Source organism: Chiloscyllium punctatum, chromosome 6 (genome assembly GCF_047496795.1).
Source record: "Chiloscyllium punctatum isolate Juve2018m chromosome 6, sChiPun1.3, whole genome shotgun sequence".
Taxonomy (NCBI): Eukaryota; Metazoa; Chordata; class Chondrichthyes; order Orectolobiformes; family Hemiscylliidae; genus Chiloscyllium; species Chiloscyllium punctatum.
Window position 1 is genome coordinate 41721461 of NC_092744.1, and position 15168 is coordinate 41736628.

Below are 15168 nucleotides of genomic sequence, written 5' to 3' on the forward strand. Positions count from 1 at the left end.
GATAGATTCTATTTTGTCTTTTTTGCGCAAACTACTTTTTATTAAAAATAATTTAACAATATTTTATGGAAGTATTTTATGCAAAAGATGTTAAACTATAATAAGCCAAACTATTTACACATAACATGTGCTTAAAGATTCATAAATGACATGGTAAAACAAAATCCCATTAAAAGGGTGAAAATTTGGGGACATTGAAGTTTACTTCCTACTTTCAAATCTCTTCAAACTTGCCAAAGTGATCTTACTCGAAATTAATGATCATAATTTATGAATAGATTATAATTTGGTTTATTGTCATGTGTATTCAAGTACAGTGAAAAGGAATACAGTGAAAAGTTTTCAATGTCACCCTTCACACTGCCATCTTAGGTACTAAGAACCTCGGTACAACTCAGAAATAAAAGAAAAAATAAATTACATTATCTTGGTGAAATAAATAAAAATTAAAAAGGATACACATTCTCAGATAAGCATATTACATGTAAACATTTACATTACAGTAGATCGGCGCAGGGGGCTTCCACACGTTCTGACTGGGCTAGTAAGCCGCTGACCGCCTGCATCAGTCCCCAATCCAACAGCCATCCCTGTTCTGCTCCAGGCACACTGGACATCCTGCTCTGCTCTATATCACTAGCTGCTCCGCTCCATGTCTCCAGCCTCTCCAAGATAAGTTTTCTTTCTTAAAAAAAACTTTAAATCTTAAAGAAAAGGGAGGATGAGCAAAGTAAAATAAAGGAAAAGAAAAAGCAGGCTGGCAAGGTTTGGGCTGAGGACCCTGGATGCTGCTTACTTTGCCACCATCTTTATTACGAATGAAAAGAGCCAAGAGAGTAGCATAATAATGAGACCCAAAGGAGATATTAAGACAAGTAACTAAAAGCTTGATGAACGAGCTAAAAAGGCAGAAGCTGAAAGCTGGCAATCAATGTTAGAGCAATGCAAACCACTGATGATCAAGTGTCTGAAATTACAATAGCACACATACCTTGGAAAATTGTAGAATTGGAGGGGGTTACAAATATAGATAGAGGTTATTGAATGTTTTGATAGCAACATTAGCAATTTTAAAATCAAGATATTCTCAGACAGGAAGATAATGCATACCATAAAGCACAGTGAGGATGCTGACCTTGAACGTTGATATTTCGGCAGTAATTTTGGATGAGCTCTGGCTTATGGAATCTACAAGGTGAGTGGGTGGTCAGGGAAGCATTAGTATGAGTTCAAAGACATGCGAAAGGATATCACAGTACATTAAGTTTAGCCATGAGAAGACAGTGGTGATATTACAGCAAATGGAGGCAACCTACGTTCTAATTAATTCTATTCTGCATTGGTTGAATTTATTAGCAGTGAATCATCAAAACGCCATGGTTTCACAATTTTAAAATTCTCACAAAAAACAAACTTTGAAATATTAAAATTGCTGGAAATGCTCACCAGGTCAGGCAGCATTTGTAGGGATAAAGCAAGTTAACATTTTAGATTGTTAACTTTTTAATAGAACTGAAGAACATTGGAAACCTGAATTTTTAAGGCAGTGGAAATGCTTGGGAGGCAGAAGGCACAAAGATGTGTCACAGAGCGGAGGCCATGGGAGAGTACATTATGAAAGATTTCATGATATAATTGTCAAAAAGAGTAGTAGTGAATAAAGTGAGGAAACCGGTTGTGTCCAAATGAGGCATGAGTTGCTATATGGAGAAAGTGAGGACTGCAGATGCTGGAGATCAGAGTCAAGGGTGCGGTGCTGGAAAAACACAGCAAGTCAGGCAGCATCAAGGAGCAGAAGAATTGATGTTTCAGGCATATGCCCTTCATCAGGAATGAGGCTTGTGGGCCAGTGGACTGAGGGATAAATGGGACTGGGTGGGGTGGGGGGGGAAGGTGGCTGAGAACTGCTATATTAAAACCATCTGAAGGCAATATGAAGGGACGAAGAAAGGGATGTTTGTTAAAAACTAACCAGCAAAACAAAAAAGCAGCAAAAAACATTTAAAACAAAATGGAAGCAGATGGTATGATCTAAAGTTTTGAACACAGTGTTGAATCAGAAGGCATACTTCAGTGCTGAGTTGAATGATAGTGTTATTCCTTGAGCTTGCATTGAGCTTTATTGAAACACAGTAGCAGACGATGAACAGAAATATCATCATGAGAGCAGGTTGGAGAACTCAACTGAAAAGCAACTGGGTCATGTTTATAGACAGAATTGTGGTGTTCCACAATACAAAGTGGAGAGTGAGTGTCCACTTGTGGGTCAACCCTGTCAAGCAAGGTCAAGGGTTTCTTGGAACACAGATAAAACAACATGTGACACAGGTTATGCCAATGTGGTACCTCACGAAGTTGTCCCAGTATGTTTTTTCTCTATTTTCAGTTTAAATTGATTGTGAAAATATCCAGTTTTCAGACATGACTAGTTTTCAACACTATGATTTAGTCAGGAGAAACGCAGTGGTAATCAAGATCACGTTATTGTCAATGTTTTGATCCAATAAGCAAAATGGTCAATTATCTCTTTTGTATGACTAACCAAAAACTGTCCCCCCCTCCCCACCAACCTATCATAATCACCCCCGCCATCTGCAACCACTTATGGCCTTCCCAACTACCAACCCCCCCCCCCCCCCAATGAAGGGCTAATGCCTGAAACGTTGACTCTCCTGCTCCTCGGATGCTGCCTGACCTGCTGTGCTTTTCCAGCGCCACACTCTTCACCACTCCCACAACTTGCCTTCCCGCTACCTCTCTCTCGGTCCCCGATCGCTCCCTCATACCTTCTTCCATGTCTTCGGGTATTTCTCTCTCCGTTCCCCTTTCTCTTCCCTCGAGCGCTCTCCGGTGACGTCAGTTCCGGCGGCGGCCGCCGTGCGGTTTAACGGTTATCGGTCGCGCGGCTGGAGTGCGGTTCGATAGTGGGCGGCGGGTGAGAGGAGGAGCCGCTTCCCGGTGAGATCTTCCTTATTGCTCGCATGGCAGCTTGATCTAGCGGCAACAGCCCTGCGGGAAGTTGGCTAATTGTTCATGCCTTGGCTGGTGGTTAAATTCAGTGGCGCGTTGTTGCTGCTGTGGCAAACCGTCTATAGCCAACTGTCATTTCACTTAAACCACGTTGCAATGTATGTGCGTCACTTTAAAACAGCGGGAATTAATCACACAAAAGCTTGTGGTCGAGGTAATGATCTCCAGTGCTGAGTCGCCAATACTGCAGGCTGTGTTGCTTGTAATGAGATAAAGGATGCACTATGTCCCCAAGTCAATGAGCCATTCTCTGCCTGGACTCCTATGCATTACCTGCAACCTTTGGATCTGCATTTGGGTTTGTATGGTTTTGGCTTTAAGCGATTACAAATCAAAGATGGGGTTATTTTGCCGATCATAAAGCAAGATATTAAATCAATAGTTGTCACAAAGTCTTTTTTATCCTAAAACAAAAACAGAAATTGCTGGAAAAGCTCAGCCCGTCTGGCAGCATATGAGAGAGGATTCTGAAGAAACGTTAACTCTCTGTCTGCAGATGCTACAAGATCTGTTGAGCTTTCCCAGCAATTTCTGTTTTGTTTCAGATTTACAGCATCTGCAGTTATTTCAGTTTTTATTTTGTTTTATCTGAGTTGTGTGCAAATGAATAACTGATTTCTTAATATAATTTTGCTTTGTTTTAAAAAGACAAGTATTTTCTTATTATACTAGTATGAATTTTGATTTAGTGCCTGGAGTTGACATTTGGTACTTGTTAACTTTACTGTGTGTGAATTAATCACAAGAACAGGGAACTAATCACATTTTCCCTCTACATATACTCCATCTGTCAGATTTTTGTCCACTTTTTCAACTCGTCTATATAAATCTGCAAATACATTATGTTTTCTTTGCAACATGCTATTCTACCTTCGTTAAAAATCACGCAGGTTATAGTCCAACAGGTTTATATGGAAGTACAAGCTTTCAGAACACTGCTCCTTCATCAGGTAGCTAGTGGGGCAGGATCATATGGTAAAAGATCAAAGTGTCATACAACTGATGTAATGTCACAGTAAGAAAACGTAATGACCTCTTCAGGAGACACACACGTGATATGACCAATAGGTTATCCTTGGTTGTCCAGTACTTCCTGGGAGTGGAGAAACAATGCCATATTCCTCGCAGTCTGCAACACATCAATGAGTTAGTATGGTGGAAGTCAGTAACAGGAAAGGAACAGTCATTTTATTGGGTGTGTTCTGTAGACCCCCAATCGCAGAGAGATGAAAGAACAGATTTGACAGCAGTTCTTGGAAAGGTGTAGATGTAACAGAGTCCTTATTATGAGTGACTTCAACTTCCTCAATGTTGATTGGAACGTCCTTACGCAGATAGTCTAGATGGAGATAATTTTGTCAGGTGTCACCAGGAAGGATTCCTGATTCAATATGTAGATAGGCTGACCGGGGGGAGGCCATGTTGAATTTGGTGCTAGGCAATGAGCCAGGCAAGGTGTCAGATCTCTCGGTGGGAGAGCATTTCGATGACAGTGACCACAACTGCCTTACCTTTACCATAACCATGGAGAGGAATAGGAGTAGACGGTATGGGAAGGTATTTAATTGGGGGAGGGGGAAATTATATTGCTACTAGACAGGAACTGTGGAGTATAAATTGGGAACAAGTGTTATATGGGCAATGCACAACAGAAATGTGGAGGCTGTTTAAGGAGCGATTGTTGGATAACTTTGTCCCACTGTGAGAGGCAAGGAATGGGAAGGTAAAGGAGCCTTGGGTGACAAGAAAGAGGAGCTTCTCATCAATGGGAAGAAGGAAGCTTACTTAAGGTTGAGGAAACAAGGATCTGGCACAGTTTTAGAGGGTTACAGGGTAGCTAGGAAAGAACTCAAAAATGGACTGAGGAGATCTAGAAAGGGGCACAAAAAAGCTTTGGTGGGAAGGATAATAGAAAACCCAAAGGCGTTCTACACTTGCATATGGAATAAGAAAATGATCAGAGAGAGGTAGGGCCTATCAGGAACAGTGAAGGGAATTTGTGCCTGGAGTCTGAAGAGGTAGGGGAGGCCCTAAATGAGTTTTCTGCTTCAGTATTCACTAGAGAGGGGGACCTTGTTGATAGTGAGAACATCGTGGGCCAGGTTAATAGGCTTGAACAGATTGACATTAAGAAAGTGGATGTGCTGGAAATTCTGGGACGCATCAGGATAGGTAAGTCTCCAGAACCGGACCAGATATATCCAAGGTTACTACGGGAAGTGAGGAATGAGATTGCTGCACCTCTCGTGATGATCTTTGTATCTTCGCTCTCCACGGAAGTAGTACCGGATGATTGGAGGGAGGTGAATGTTGTTCCTCTGTTCAAGAAAGGGATTAGGGAAATCCCTGGGAATTACAGACCAGTTGATCTTATGTCTATGGTAAGCAAGGTATTGGAAAGGATTCTGAGAGACAGGATTTATGACTGTTTGTTTGGAAAAAAACATAGTTTGATTAAAGATCATCAGCATGGCTTTGTGAGGGGTAGGTCATACCTCACAAGCCTTATTGAGTTCTTTGATGATGTGACAAGACAAGTTGACAAAGATTGAGCAGTGGATGTCGTGTATATAATTTCAGTAAGGCATTTGATAAGGTTCCCCACAGTGGGCTCATTCAGAAAGTTAGGAGGTTTTGGGATGCAGGGGAATTTGGCTGTATGGGTGCAGAATTGGCTGGCTAAAAGACCACAGTGACTGGTAGTGGATGGAAAGTATTCCGCCTGGAGGTCGGTGACCAGTGGTGTCCCACAGTGATCTGTTCTTGGGCCTCTGCTCTTTATAGTTTTTATAAATGACTTGGATGAGGAAGTGGAAGGGTGGGTTAGTATGTTTGCCAATGACACAAAGGTCAGTGGTGTTATAGATAGTATTAGAACAAAGAAAATTTACAGCCCTGGAACAGGCCCTTCGGCCCTCCAAGCCTGTGCCGATCCAAATCCACTGTCTAAACCTATCGCTCAATTCCTAACTATCTGTATCCCACTGCTCCCCACCTACTCATGCATCTGTCCAGTTGCGCATTAAGTTGAATCTGCTGTGCCTGCCTCTACTGCTTCTGCTGGCAATGCGTTCCAGGGACCTACCACCCTCTGTGTAAAGTACTTTCTGCATGTATCCCCCTTAAACTTTTCATCTCTCACCTTGAAGGCGTGACCTCTCATTAGTGAATCCTTCACCCTGGGAAAAAGCTTCTCTCTATCCACTATATCTATACCCTTCATGATTTTGTCGACCTCAGTCAAGTCCCTCCTCGATCTCCTTTTCCCTAATGAAAACAATCCTAACCTACTCAACCTCTTTTCATAGCTAGCACCTTCCTACCAGGCAACATCTTCGTAAACCTTCTCTGCACTCTCTCCAAACCCTCATCCTTTTGGTAACGTGGCAACCAGAATTGTACACAGTTTTCTAAATGCGGCGAACCAAAGTCTTGTCCAATTTTAACATGACCTGCCAGCTCTTATACTCAATACTCCGTCTGATAAAGGCAAACATACCATATACCTTCTTGACCACTGTATCCACCTGTGCAGCCACCTTCAGGGTACAATGGAGCTGAACTCCTAGATCTCTCTGCTCATCAACTTTTCCCAAGGGTCTTCCATTTACAGTATAGTTCACTCGAGAATTAGACTTCCCAAAATGCATCACCTCACATTTGCCTGGATTTAAAGCCTCCCACATATCAAACATGGACTTCCCTTCAAATAGCTACTCTCAATCCACATTTCCCAGCTCCTGCCGAATTTTGATATAATTGGACTGCTCTCATCTTTGTCTAACCCCCCCCGCCTTTTACTTCCCTCCCTGTCCTGTCTAAAGCATCTGTATCCTGGAACATTTAGTTGCCAATCATGCCCTTTCTTCAACCAAGTCTCTGTGATCGCAATAACGTCATACTCCCAGGCACCAATCCAAGCTCTAGGTTTACCTGCCTTAGCCAGTATACTCCTTGCATTAAAGGATATGCGCTTCAGGCTGCCAGTACTTTTGCATTCATCTGCTCTCTGCCTACTCTTCCCCTTGGTAATGCTAAAATGGCTGTTCACCCTCCCCTTTCAGAATGCTCTGCAGCCGATCAGTGACATCCTGACCCGAGCACTTTGGTGGCAACATACCACCCAGGAGTCTCGTTTTCAGCCACAGAACTCCCTTTACAATAGAGTCCCTATGATTATGGCCCTATGTGTCTTTTTCCTGTCCTTCTGAACAGCTTTGCCTGCCACAGTGCCATGATCCTGGCAACTGCTGCCCTCCCCTGGTCAGCCATCTCCCCCAACAGTATTCAAAACGGTATACCTGTTTTGGAGGGAAATGACCACAGGAGACACCTGCACTGCCTTCCTACTCTTTCTCTGCCTTTTGGTCATCCATTCACTGTCTCCCTCAGCAATTCTAATCTGCAGTGTGACCAGTTCACTAAACGTGCTATCACGACTTCCTCAGCATCGCAGATACTACACAGTGAGTCCATCCGCAGCTCCAGAGCCGTCATGCGGTCAAACACGAGCTGCAGCTGGACACACTTCTTGCGAGTGTAAGAGTTAGGGATGTCAGCCCTGTCCTTGAGCTCCCACATCAAGCAAGAGACTCATGCCACGGGTCTGAGGTCCCCTTAGCTTTATATCAACTAACTAAAACTAAACAATGTACTTCAACATATGAAAGAAAAGGAAAAGAAAGCCTTACTTTACAGAGTCCTTCTGGTTAGAGGAAGGGGTGCGTGAGGGAGATACTACACATGTAGTATCTTGGGTTTAGCTGCTGATAACTATATACTAAGTCCTTACTTTCCCGGCAACCTTCTGGCCACCGCTTTATCTCCCGTTGCTCATGGACAGGAAAAACGTATTGAGGATTATTGCAAGCTACGACAAGATGTAGAGCTGGGATGAGAAGTGGCAGATGGAGTGCAACCTGGATAAGTGCGAAGTGATTCATTTTGGAAGGTCAAATTTGAATGCTAAATACAGGTTAAAGACAGGATTCTTGTCACTTGGGAGGACGAGTGGGATCTTGGAGTCCACGTACATAGATCCCTCAAAGTTGCCACCAAATTGATAGGGTTGTCAAGAAGGCGTATGGTATTTTGGCTTTCGTTAACAGGGGGATTGAGTTTAAGAACCACGAGGTTTTTACTGCAGCTCTATAAAACCCTGATTAGACCACACTTGGAATATTATGTCCAGTTCCGATAGGAAGGATGCAGATGCTTTAGAGAGGAAGAAGAGGAGATTAACCAGGATGTTGCCTGGATTGGAGGGCTTGTCTTATGAAGCAAGGTTGAGTGAGCACTGGAGAGAAGAAAGAAGAGAGGTAACTTGATAGAGGTGTACAAGGTAATGATAGGCATAGACAGAGTAGATAGCCAGACACTCTTCCCCAGGCAGAAATGGCTGTCATGCGGAATCATAATTTTTGAGGTGATTGGAGGAAAATATAGGGGAGATGTCAGAGGTAGGTTCTTTACGCAGAGAATGGTGGGTGTGTGGAAAGCATTGCCACTGGTGGTAGTAGAGTCAGAGACATTAGGGCCATTTAAGCGACTGCTGAACAATCCCGTAGACAGCACTTAATTGAGGGGTTTGCAGATTAGGTTGATCTTAGATTAAGATTAATGCCCGGCACAACATCATGGGCCGAAGGGCCTATACTATGCTGTACTGTTCTGTGTTCTAACGGGATTCTGGATTAGTGGTGCTGGAAGAGCACAGCAGTTCAGGCACTGCTCCTCAGATGCTGCCTCTGCAGTCATTGTTTTTACCTATGTTCTAACGAGGATGAGCACCACGCCAAGATCTTCCCTACACCTCTACTTCTTGCCTTTAAACAGCTGCCAAGCCTTAAACAGACCAGTGTTAACAGCAAAGCCTTCAGGACTTTAACCACAACACCATACAACCCTGTCATGGTAACCATTGCAAAATGTATTAGAGTGTGGACATGGATATTACTATTGCACGTAGGGACATTGTCCACCACATGTGCATCAAGTACTCATGTGACTCTGCCAATGTTGTCAATCTCATACCACGCAGGCAAGGATGCCCTGCGGCATGGTACTTTGGCAAGACCAAACAGATGCTACAACAACAGATGAATGCGCCACAATCGCCAGACAGGGATGTTCCCTCCCAGTCGGGGAAGACTTCAGCGGTCAAGGACATTCGACCTAGGATCTGTGGGTGACCGTTTTCCAAGGCAGACGTCGGGATATGCAATAATGCAGAGTCGACGATCAGAGGCTGATAGCCAAGTTTGGTATCCATGAGGATGGCCTCAACTGGGATCTTGGGTTCATGCCACACTACATGTGACCCCACTACACGATACACACATGCTGTTACACATGATCAAACTCCCGCAGACCTTCCCTCATGCACATGTTCTCCCTCAGACATGCGCACATGCCCGCACACTCACTCTCATACGCAAACCTTCTCATAGCCATGTGCTCTGTCACACTTGCGCACGCATGTGTACACTCACACACACCCTGTGTGTGTGTGTGTGTGTGTCTCTCTCTCTCTCTCTCGCTCTCTCTCTCTCGCTCTCTCTCTCTCGCTCTCTCTCTCTCGCTCTCTCTCTCTCGCTCTCTCTCTCTCTCTCGCTCTCTCTCGCTCTCTCTCTCTCTCTCTCTCTCTCTCTCTCTCACGCTCTCTCACGCTCTCTCTCACTCTCACTTTCTCTCCCTCACGCATGTACACACACATAAGTCTATGGGTTGAATTTTCATTTGCAGATTTGTATTTGCAGATACATTCTATTTTACTCAAAAAGCACACTTGTAGGCTGTCAGTCCATGTGACATTTTATAAATTCCTACTTTGGAATAGAACTGGTCTGACTCAAGGTTGGACTACAGACAGACTCTAACCTTTAACGCATTGTCTGAGCTGAGATGTCACTTTTTTTAATATAAAACCTTAAGTTATCTTGGGAATGTACTTGAAAGAAGTTCTGGGATTTACCTATTAATAAATCGAAACCTGCAACCCATCCTGAGTGATTAAAGACTTAACAGCAATCTAGGTTTGTTCAATATATCAGTTGTATGACGCTATGATCTTTCACTATAACTTCTGTGTCCTATGATACTGCCCCATTAGCTACCTGGCGAAGGAGCAGCACTCCAAAAGCTTGTACTTCCAAATAAACCTTTTGGGCTATAACCTGGTGTTGTGTGATTTTTAACTTTGTCCACCCCAGTCCAAAACCAGCACCTCCACATCATACCTATTTCTGTGTCATCTGTAAATTTGGCTACCAAGTATTCTCTCCCCTCGCCCAAGTTGGTGATATAAATTGTAAAAATGTGATGCCCGAGCACAGAACCTTCAGCATTCCACTTGTCATATTCTGCTAATCACTCAAAGACCCATTTATTTGCATATACTCTCTTTTTTTGCCAGCTAGCCAATCTTCTGTTTATGCTATTATGTTACAGTCTTTGATGTGGCACTTTATCACATGCCTCTGGAAATCAAAGGATGACATGTCCACAGGCTGCCCTTTATCCAGCACAAACTATTCGTTTAATCATGATTTCCCTTTCACAAACGTGCTGGATGTTCTTGATTATGCTGAGTTTTTCTAGTTCCAGTTATAACCTTTTTAATGTTAAAAATCATACAACACCATGCGGTAGTCCAACAGGTTTATTTGGAAGTACCAGTATTTTGGAGTGCTGCTCCTTCATCAGATGGTTGTGGCGCTCCGAAATCTAGTGCTTCCAAATAAACCAGTAGGACTATAACCTGGTGTTGTGTGATTTTTAACATTGCCCACCCCAGTACTACACTGGCTCTTCCACAGCATGGCCACATTTTTAATGACATTTCTGCAATCTAGACATCAAACTAACTGTCTTACAGTTGCCTGTTTTCTGTCTCCCTCTCACTTCCAATTCTTTTGCAATAGAGGGGTTATATTTGCTATTTTCCAGTCTAATGGAACCTTACCTGAATCTAGGGAGTTACGGAAATTTAACATCTATGCATCAACTGGTTCTTTACCTATGTCTTTTAAGACTGTAGGATAAAATCTGTCTAGATCTGGAGACTTGTCAGCCAGCTGCTCCATCAGTTTGCATAATATCACTTTTCTAATGATTATCATTTCACTCTTTTCCTGAGTTACAGATATTACTGTAATTTATTTTTGTTTCCTCCATAGTGAAGACAAGCCCAATATTTGTTCATTTCATGTGCTATTTCCTTATTAGCTATGATTAACTCTGCACTCTCTCCATAAAGGACAAAGATTCACTTTAACAACTTTTCTTTTTTGAACACCTGAAGAAACTCTTGCTATTGATTTTTACCATTTTTAGCTAGCTTCCTGTCACTGTATTTTATTCCTTCTGATTTTTTTTTGTCATTCGCTTTTTTAAAATCTTTTGACCATTATGTGACTTGCCACTCATCTTTGTGCAGTCAAATGGTTTCTCATCAAGTTTAACTCAACGACATATGTTAACCACAAGATGGTAGGTCCTCCCTTTAGAATATTTCTTGACAGTAGGAACATATTTAAGTATTTGGAAATATCTTCTTAAATATCTGCCACTGCATCTCTATTGGTCCATCTCCTAGTCTAGTATTTCACTTCACTTCAGCGAGCTCAGCTTTCAAGGCCACATAGTTGATATAATTTAGATTAAACATGTTAGTCTTATATCCAATCTTCTCCCTTTCAAACTGTTGTAAAATTAAATCAGAATATGGTTGTTGAGGCTCAGGTTGCCTCATTCTGATGTTATGATTGCAATAGAGAGATTGTAGAGGTCCAGGACATCCATGGGCATCAACATGTTCTTAATATTCTGAAAATCATTTTTTTGTTGTGGTTCTAACACCATCCTTGTGAACTTTGAGATGTCTCTGGTCTTTGATTTTACTCAACAATTGTGATGAGAGGCGTGTGCAATACATATTTTAGAATTTGGATTTAAAACAGAGGCGTGTAGGTGGGTTAATTTTGTCGTGGGCTTTTATGAATTTATATGCTTTTTTTCTTTCAGTTTGATACTATCTTTAATTTCTTTACTTAGCCATGGATAGTGTGTGCTGTAGTATCTATGGGTTAAAGTTTGCTACCACCATTCCTCTTTCCTTGACTTGGTCTTAGGGCCTATTTAGTTTCCCTTGCAGAAAACCAACCATGGTGAGCTTTAATAAAAAGGGGCTCTTAAGTTTTAGTTTATTGCATGATAGTGATTTGGTACAAGATATATTATCTAGTTAGACACTGTTACTAATGTGTTGGATGACATAGGTGACATAGATCTCTGAGATCCAGAGTTATATTCCCTGCTGAAGATTATATGTTATCATCAGGTTGGGTAGAACTTAAAGTGGTCTCCTGTATTAGCCTTTTAAGAACTATTCACTTATACAACATGTTATGCTACAATGTCTGCCACTTGATCTCTACAGGCCTACTTCTTAACCTAGTCTCCCAGTTAATGTAAACAAGCTATGTATTCATGCTCTGTAATTGGCTTTATTTTAGTTTCAAACACTAGTGTTCAATCTACCCTTCTCTTCCTCCCCATAAATGGAAAATGTAATATATACTTTCCCAAATAGTTACAACTTTTCTATGCCTGGCATCGTCATCTTAAATCTGTTCTATACCTTCTCTGGTGCATTCACATCCTTTCTGCAACATGGTGACCTGAACTATATATATTACTTGATCTGTAGCCTAAATACTAATTATATATTCTATCTTAATCTCCCTGTTTTATACTCTGTGCCTCAACAATAAAGGAAGGTATATATAGTCTTGGTCATTATATCTGCTTATTCTGCTACCTTTAGGGATCTGTGGACATGTGCTGCAAACCCCTATACACAATTCAGAATTTTGCCATTATATAGTCTCTTACTTTGTCTGTCATCACCCAAAACTTTATTCACACTTCTTCAGAAATGATGTTTTGCCCAACTGACCAATCTAAGATTTTCTTACTGCATACAGATTTCTTCCTCACAATTTTGTATTTTCTGCAAACTTTTTGACTTCACCCAACTTTTAAGTCTACATTATTGGTGTATGCTGCAAAATGCTAGGGACTGGAGCCAATCTCTCCACTAATGTTTTACATGGATGCTGGTTCAATTATGTAGCTCCTTCAGATTTTCTTTTTGCTGCCATGCACATATTGTTACTTAAAGTAGCTGAATTGTGCATCTCATCCGTGAGACCTTAAGCCTCAAAATTTATAGGAAACATTGGCTTATATGTTTTGAAGGCCAGGGAATTATTAAAGCAAGACAAGCAAGAATTGCACATCAGGACCATGCAGAATTCTGGTGCAGCTAACTCAATGGGAGATGCCCAGAAAATTGAATTTTCCAGTTGGACAATTCCCCTTGCTCTGCGACTCTTCGATATTGTCCATTAAGTCGGAGATTCCCTGGAGTGTAAGAGGCTGAGGGGTGACCTTAAAGAGGTTTCTAAAATCATGAGGGGTAGGGTAAATAGCCAAGATCCTTTACCTGGGGTGGGGGAGTCCAGAACTAGAGGGCATAGCTTTAGGGTGAGAGGGAAAAATTTTAAAAGGGATCTGAGGGGCGACTTTTTTATGCAGAGGGTGGTGCATGTATGGAATGAACTGCCAGAGAAGTGGTGGAAGCTGGTACAATTGCAACATTTAAAAAGCATCTGGATAGGTATATGAATAAGAAGGGTTTAAGAGAGTTATGGGCCAAATGCTGGCAAATGGGACTAGGTCAGATTGGGAAGTCTGATCAGTATGACAAAAGGTCTGTTCCATGCTCTACATCTCTCTGACTTTGTAATTAAACTTGATACTTACCCAGGAAAAGCTAGAGGATTAAAAGCTTAGTCTAACTTAAAAGTCTCCCCCTCCTGATTCATCATTGACTCCACCAATTATGCTTCCACTAAGTGAAGGATGGTCTGCACTCCCTGACTTGATTCTTGCCAGCTCACCTGGCTGGATCTGTTTGACCCCCTGCAAAAAAGACCCTCAAATCCAATTGGCACACTCCTCTTACCCATTTGATGCCATTCTTCCCCTTGTACGTCTTGTCCTAATCATCTGACATGCTGCCTTCTTAGAAATTGAACTGGGCATATTAGCTTCGCATGTACCATGTATACTTGCCTCCATCACTGTGAAAGTGTTTTTGGGAGTTTTAGCTCCTGAAATAAGGCAGCAAGTATCATGGAAAACATGGCAGGCTATTCTGTGCTGAGTGGATTTCTCTTTGGTTATCTCCAATGAACTTGAAGTGTGACCAGAAAAATATTAAACCATTAGTTGACTTTGTTCTGACAGTAATTGGGAATTCTGGGCCAACTATCTGGTGCCAATGGCTCCTTGTAACCCAAATGGAAACATCCTTCCAAAAGCAAAAATACATTTGCTTCTTGCAACTTGACCACTATTGAATCCAGTTTACAACGCTTCATTGCATATCATGGACTTTTACTTTCTACTTTGTCAAAAGCCGTGATGAAATCCATTTAGAATGCATCAATAATTGTCATGATTTGGAGACGCTGGTGTTGGACTGGGGTATACAAAGTTAAAAATCACACAACACCAGGTCATCGTCCAACAGGTTTATTTGGAATCACTAGAATTCTCCACAATGATGAAGGAGCAGCACTCTGAAAGCTAGTGCTTCCAGAAAAACCTGTTGGACTATAACCTGGTGTCGTGTGATTTTTACCATCAAACATTGTACCATCATAAGACACAAATCTGCTTTGCTGCATTTTCAGGATCAACTGTTAGATGAGTTGGGTATTTTCATCAAATTCTGAGCTGAATTGGCGCAGAACTACATCTGCACAAAATTGGCTCTTTCATCAAGACAAGGAATGGGATAAACAGGTTCTGAATTGGCAAATGTGGCACTGATGCAGAAAGGTCAAATACTTTTGGATTTGAGCAAAGTCTGCGTGCAGTCAGTTGTTGTGCAGTCCCGCGTTATAGAAAAATTGCACTTTGGAAATAGTACTTAGTGTTGGCGATGTAATCGCACTACAGCCAGCATGTTTTAAAAGTTCACGCTTTACAAACAGCGTCCCCAATTCATCAATCAGGTTACAGCGAATTTGCATTGAAGAAATGCAAATTAATTATAGCAGAGCAACC

General features: G+C 41.9%; 1 protein-coding gene and 1 long non-coding RNA gene across 4 annotated transcripts in view; one reads left to right on the forward strand and one right to left on the reverse strand.

Annotated features, from left to right (window-relative positions):
• Positions 1-2866, reverse strand: part of LOC140478913 (uncharacterized) — an 88656-nt gene extending 85790 nt beyond the window's left edge. Inside the window, exon 1 of the long non-coding RNA XR_011960892.1 lies at positions 2787-2866. This is a non-coding gene — a long non-coding RNA (uncharacterized lncRNA). The remainder of the gene's footprint in view (positions 1-2786) is intronic.
• Positions 2841-15168, forward strand: part of atp13a3 (ATPase 13A3) — a 162060-nt gene continuing 149732 nt past the window's right edge. For 2 of the 3 annotated variants that reach the window (XM_072572532.1, XM_072572533.1), the window contains exon 1: positions 2841-2958. The gene's annotated coding sequence lies outside the window, so the exon portion shown is untranslated. The other variant, XM_072572531.1, reaches the window with a different exon arrangement.